This window comes from Limulus polyphemus, unplaced genomic scaffold (genome assembly GCF_000517525.1).
Source record: "Limulus polyphemus unplaced genomic scaffold, Limulus_polyphemus-2.1.2 Scaffold791, whole genome shotgun sequence".
Lineage (NCBI taxonomy): Eukaryota > Metazoa > Arthropoda > Merostomata > Xiphosura > Limulidae > Limulus > Limulus polyphemus.
The window spans coordinates 226,542-233,394 of record NW_013666401.1 but is presented as its reverse complement, the minus strand read 5'-3'; positions in this window follow the sequence as shown (position 1 = coordinate 233,394).

The window sequence follows — 6,853 nt, the reverse complement described above, 5'->3', positions numbered from 1 at the left end:
AATTTTAGCAAAAAACACTGATAATAAAATAAATATATAATAGCAAATCCGTCACACAACCTACACCCAGAACTATTTGCAGTATCGGACTGATGTGCGAAGAGGATTCTTTAGAAAAACAAGTCAACTGTAGATTTCCTACATGGATCGTGTATGGCTGGTACTTTCACTTACACAAGCACAACTTCCTTCCCTATGCTATCCGTCAATAATACTTAACATCCAGGAGCAACATAGTTGATCAAGAAGGGTGCAATCAGTGTAGCCCATTCGTTTATTCCTGGCAATTGAAGCATTGTTGACAAAAAATGGAAGAGGCCTTCACGCAACATGCCTACTCACATGATGGTGCTGGCATTTCTGGGATAATTAGAAATTATTATCCCTACCAAAGATAGGTAAGAACAACACATGTCAGATCTCAGTATGTCAATGCTACATTGAGCATAGCAGACATGTTGTGTGTCACACCTAAAGGTACCAAGCACTGTGATTTCTGTCCTGCTGAAATACTGAAGAGTCAGAAGTTCGTCAGAAAGGCTAAAGAAGTAGTGGAAAGCTTTTATACCCATTTTCGTTGGATAACAAAGAGCTGCTGCTTATTCTCTCTTCTGATGCGGCAGCATCTATCGATATCCAAAAAAGACATCGTAAGAGCAGAGAATACTGGTAAAGAAGCCAAATATACCTTCGTTGCTGATCGCCCGGAAATTTGGAGGTATTTCTTTGAGCCAATTAAACGAATGAACCTGGAAAGGTTGGGAGACATGCACAAGAAAATAACAGTGAAAATGACAAAGAGCAAATTGATTCAATATAAAAAATAACAGGGGAATGTTGCATTTAAGTTCTTTGTGAGGTCTCAAAATCAAGAGATGCAGCTGGACCTGAAACAGTTGATTACTCACCAATCAACTCCTGTGCCATACATTTTCAGAACTACCAATGTCTTTTTGGCTAAAACTAACAAGTCCAAGTAATTTCAGTACTTGACTAAGGATTGCAAAGACTCTAGTGTCACCTGTCTCATAGATACTCTGATAATTCAAGATGGAAATGTTTGCTTTTTTTTCAATTTAAAAGATGTACTAAGTAGCTTCAGCCAGATCTGCAGCAACATATTTGATATCAAGCCAAAAATAAGTAATGTCATGTTCAGCACTGACAATTACAAGGTAAACTCGGTAAAATTAAAGGAGAGTCAGAGACGAGGCGTTGGATAGAAACTCACTATAAAGGGCGAGAACACTAAGAAACCACTTGTTTGGAAACTGTTCCTAGCCAACGATATGAACAAAGTGCAATTCATTCGGCTTCTCTGCAGTCTTTAGTGTCAGAGAATGCCTATGCAAATAGGCTCTAAGGAAGAAACTTCATGCTGATTTGTGAGAGGTCGGCATATTTGCTAACATCTACTCAAGAATAATCTTTTATTGCAAATACGCCGAGAATAATTATCAGTACATAAGAGTTAAGAGCCCAGGCAGCGATGTATTTTTTATAGTTCTCCACTATGCTTGAATACTAGAGAATCTGATAATTTTGTTTGACACAGGCAAATGGAACAAACAAAGATTCGTCAACGAACTTGCTCAAGGTTATATCCAGCTCTAATGGTCTTGCATGTTTATACTGGATGCGACATCCCAAGCACCTTTAAAGAGATTTAAAAGCCATTGAAGACTACTAAAAATGCCCAAGTTCGTTCCAGTGTTTGCTAAGTTGGAATACTCATGAGATGCAAGTGCTGACCTCATGGATGAGCTTGATGCGTTCACGTGCGCATTTTACGGAAGACCACGAGTTAAATACGTTGATGATCTGTAATTCATCCGTATAAATGAGTTGAGTTATAAAGTATATTGGCTCAATCCATCACAAAATATAGATATGGGGAACACTTACCCTTTGTCGTAAGAGTTTGGAACAGCACATAAGAAGAGTAAACTACCAGAATAATCAAGGCTGGACAACAATGGGTGTTTTTATTCTCTGGGGGAGTTAAGCTTTACAGTCTTTAACATTTTCTTTAAAAAAGATTTTATTACAGAAGTGGAAACAGGTTTGAATAACATTAAGGATATTAATAAAGTTGATATCATGAGAGCTGAATGTAAAGAATTACTAAATAATTTTATAGTCAATTTGAAGAAACTTGAAAATGTACAAGTCCTGAAGTCGTTAAACGACTTGCATATTGTAATTTGTAAAGCTGGCGAAGGTGATCAAGTAGTCATCAAAATATAGAGTATTATATTAAGAATATTGAGAAGTCTTAACAGACTTCATGAATTGATTAATGAAAATGTTAAAGACTGCATAAGCTCAATTCCCACAGTAAAAAAAAAAATTAGTTACAAGTAGTTTTATAATTTCAAGATTTTTTTGCTTTACCAAAAGTTCATAAAATAGTAGATTTTTATAGGCCCATAGTATCAAATGTAGGTTCATCCTTTTACAACGCAGCGAAATTTTTAGCATGTAAGAACTCTTTCCTGGGTGATAAAAACATTTATACCATTAACATTTCTATAGAATTTGTAAAAGAATAAGTAAGGTGAATCTAAATAATGACGATATAACTGCATCTTTTGATTTTGTATCACTATTCACGAAAATACCTATTGATAAAGCTATTAATTGTTTTGAAGACAAACCATTGAAGTTTTAGACATGATAAATTTAACAAAAACTTGTGAGGAAAATTACTTTTTTCAATTTAATAACAAGATCTATAAACAAACTGAAGCCTTAACTATGGGCTCTCCATTATCTCCCTTGCTGTGTGATCTTTTCATGGATAGATTTGAAACTGATGTTTTACAAAATGTTAAGCCTAAACCAGAAATATGGGTGAGGTTTATCGATGATACTTTCGTGGTGTGTCGACATGGTGAAGAAAACTTGCTAGTTTTTGCTAATTACTTGAATAGTCTTCAACCTGCTATTCAATTTACTTATGAAGTTGAAGAACATAATAGCTTACCGTTTTTGGACGTATTAGTTAAGAAAAACAAGAATCAATTAGAAACTACGGTCTATAGCAAACCTTTTTTTATTTTCATGCTGCCACACTAAGAATCATGTCATACAAAGACGCAAAAAATGTCAGCTTCTTACACTTATGATCTAATCCAGAATTGTTAAAAATTATTAAACTGTTATTTATCAAATGTGTAGCTTTAAATAAAGGTTTCTCGCCTCATATTGTTGATATAGGTATGAGAAAATTTAACAGAATAACAAATGGTGATCAAAAAGTAAACTAAAATCAACATTTGATAAAATAGATTAAAAAGAAATGTTGTTTTTACCATATATCCCAGGTTTGTCATGTCAACTTTTCATAATTTAAAAAAATTTCATTCCCATTTATAGACCATTGAATAAAATTAGTCACATATTAAATATATCTAAAGGTGAAATCAATTTAATGGAGAAAATAAGTATTTATAAAATTGAATGTAAATGTGGTGGTATTTATATTATTCAAACTAGAAGAAATTTAAAATTCAGAGTAAATGAACATAAGTGCAATGTTAAAAACAAAAATGAAAACTTTGCAACAGCTGAACATGCAAACTATACTGGTCATGTTATCCAGTGGGGAAAAAACTGTTATTTTGGCTCAACTGAATAATATAACTGTTAGAAATATTAGAGAAACAATAGAAATAATGAAGCACAGTAAAAATAATTTCATCTTAAACAAGGATGAAGGGTTAAAAAAATCAGAAAGCAAGTAGATGGCGTGACCATGACTTTTCTGTATTTATATGTTGCACGGCATTAGTTCTTCACGCTCCTGAGGATGACTTTGAAGACGTCTAAACATGTAGAGCGTCTTTTTTTTACGACTATTGATCGGTTTTAAATAAAAGTTTAATTACATATTATATAACGTTGATAATTTCTATATATCACAAGATGAAGTTTTATTTTTTTTTATAAATGATAACTTGAAGTATAAAATACTTCATATTACTGTATTAATTTATCCTTAAAACATAAATATGAGGTACGTGGTCAGTTATTTTGACCCGTATGAGTTGTTTGATAATTATATATCGTACCATGAATTTGTGTTCATTTGCAGAGATAAAATTGTGTTTGGTGAAATAACCTTGAACAGTTTATCAACAGATTTACAATAAATGATAATGCGAGTTGTTCTAATGACTAATTACCCTGCAAAAATATATTACACATGTAACAAAAAAAAAGAAAAGAGAATAATGTAGGGGTGGCAATGCCAAAAAGTACAGAAACAAGATAGGGATGAATACACAAAACCATACTAATATTTCTATATAAATAGCCAAATATTTCCAAGAAAACTTTTATCTATAACTGAATGTTGAATTCTTTTCATTTGCGTGAATTCAGAGTTGAATAACAGCATTTAAACTGAATAATGCTTTAAAGTTTTACAATAGCTAATTCCCATAAGCTTGTAGCATTGATTCAATGACTACTTGTGTAGGAATTGTTGTATGGCTTTGTGTATTCATCCCTACCTTGTTTCTGGTGACAGACTTAACAGCATTCACTTCAATTATCATTTGATCTGGGCCCGACAACACTTTACCGGGAATCAGATGAACAGAGAGAGAGAGTCCATGACAGTTATAAAGTATTATTGACAATTCTTTCTTCCTGCATCACATAACTTATTCACCAAAATTTAAAAGTGCTTCAGGAACCTTAATTTACTCGTATGTTTATGATTAAACTTTAATGGTTCTACACACTTCAGTGTACTTATGCTTTATACACTAAGCAATTAGTAATGTTTGCTTCCAGGCGAATTTTAATATTCTAGGAATAATTTTTGTCTTGAGTTAAATCTAACCAAAGATTTCTTTGTAGTTTGATGCAAACGTTGATGGTACATTGTATTTGACTGACACTCAATCGCAGGGATACGAATACTTCTTTCCGTTCATCACTTATAATAATAGCAAAGGGAAAAAAAAAAGAATATTTGAGTGAGAAATAAAATCATGAATTAAACCTAGAATTTACTTTCGAAATATGGTGGGTAAAATCGAAATATATTTAACTTTTAATAAAAACTAGACGAATCTAATATAAAAATACATTTGAAATAATAAATGACAGTAGAACTTTGCAGAACCAGATGTTTTAAAGATTGTTTTTTTATTTAATCTTCTTGCCACACACACGAGCTTTCAATTTTCCTTTTAATATATTGTTTTCAACAAAATATTATCTATAATTGACAGATTTATTCGATGATGGGAACCACTCATCGCTCTGCCATTTATTGTCAATCAGAAATGGTAATCAGTTGTTGATGTTTTTTTTTCTTAGAGTGGGCGCTAAAAGTTCATTTAGACACTCAGTTTAGCCTTAAAAAATTGTAAAACTTCGTGATCAACATTGACATTTATTAACATAGATGAAATAAACCTACCCACTCATACAATAATGTTGTTCTTTTTTGTAACTTAACTGAAGAAAATCAACAGAGGAAAGAAACCCTTGGTGCTATCAGGTTAATATCGATAAAAAAGCAAGTTAGAAAATAGACATACCCATGCATTTTGAATGTCGTTGAGAATTCTTATGAAATAGACAACTCCATACCTGACACTTGTCTGTAAGAGGTAAAAATAACTCCTCCAAATCTTTATGGCGTTTTTATTTTATTTAAATGGAATCAGTTTAAACTCGGAACGCTAGGAATGAGTCAAAGATTCGATCGGTTACGAGTGTTCTGCCCATGTACTTGCACAGCTGGTAACGCAGTCGTCTACGGGGTTTCCTGATTGTACTCATTCTTTTATCCAAAAATTAGTTCGAGTATAATTCTGTTATGTTCACCTGTTATCTTACTTGCGCAAAACCCACACAGTCAACAGAAAGCTCAGTGTGTGAAGTTTTTTGTTGTTTCTTAATACTGTAAAACAATTTAAATATTTAACATGGTCTTTCACTAACAACATCTCTTTAGCGGAGACCACTGTTCTCGGTAAATCAAAAAAATAATGTATAGAGAATGATGCTATCTTGTGAGTACATCGTGACTTAAGATTTCCTCAACGCACACACTACTTTTTGGATTATTCTAAAACAACAACAACATATATTTATTTCAAAATTTGGAAACATCTAGGGAGAAAGAAGGTGAAAATTAAATACAGACTAGTGCCATAAGTTTATACAGAAGTCACCCCATCGTTATTATGTATGAGTATATATAAAACTTTTACTATTTCTTGTTGCACTATTCTCACGTCTTGTTCAGACATTTTCAAATAATGACATATGATTCAAGTAGATTATATGGGCAACCATCACAGTATTATTTCCCTATGCTAGGCATACAGTCTAAGAAACAAAGAAAACACCAGGGATGACACATAACACATGTTACTAACGTGAATAAATTTTTTTGTCATTTTAACCTTCTCTTTAGATGAAAAACAACAATTACGTACCAGTACTTTTTGTTATAATTTTTCATTACAAAATATAATCCTGGTTTATGCTATTTTTGCATAAAGTGTGGTACGATATTCTTAAGAAAAATAATAATTTCACAAATTCATTTCCAAGATCAAAGCGCACTTTCTTGGACATATTATTGCACCCCAGTGACACAGCGGTATGTCTGCGGATTTACAACGCTAAAATCCGGGTTTCGATACCCGTGGTGGGCAGAGCACAGATAGCCTATTGTGTAGCGATGCACCAAAAGAGTATCTATTATTAGTTCGCTATGATCAGTGTGCTTTAAACTTCGAAAGCTATAACTGTGATTTTTATAACGCTTATCAATCGGAAAACTTAAGATATTTGACCAGGAATATTTATAAATTTCGAACAT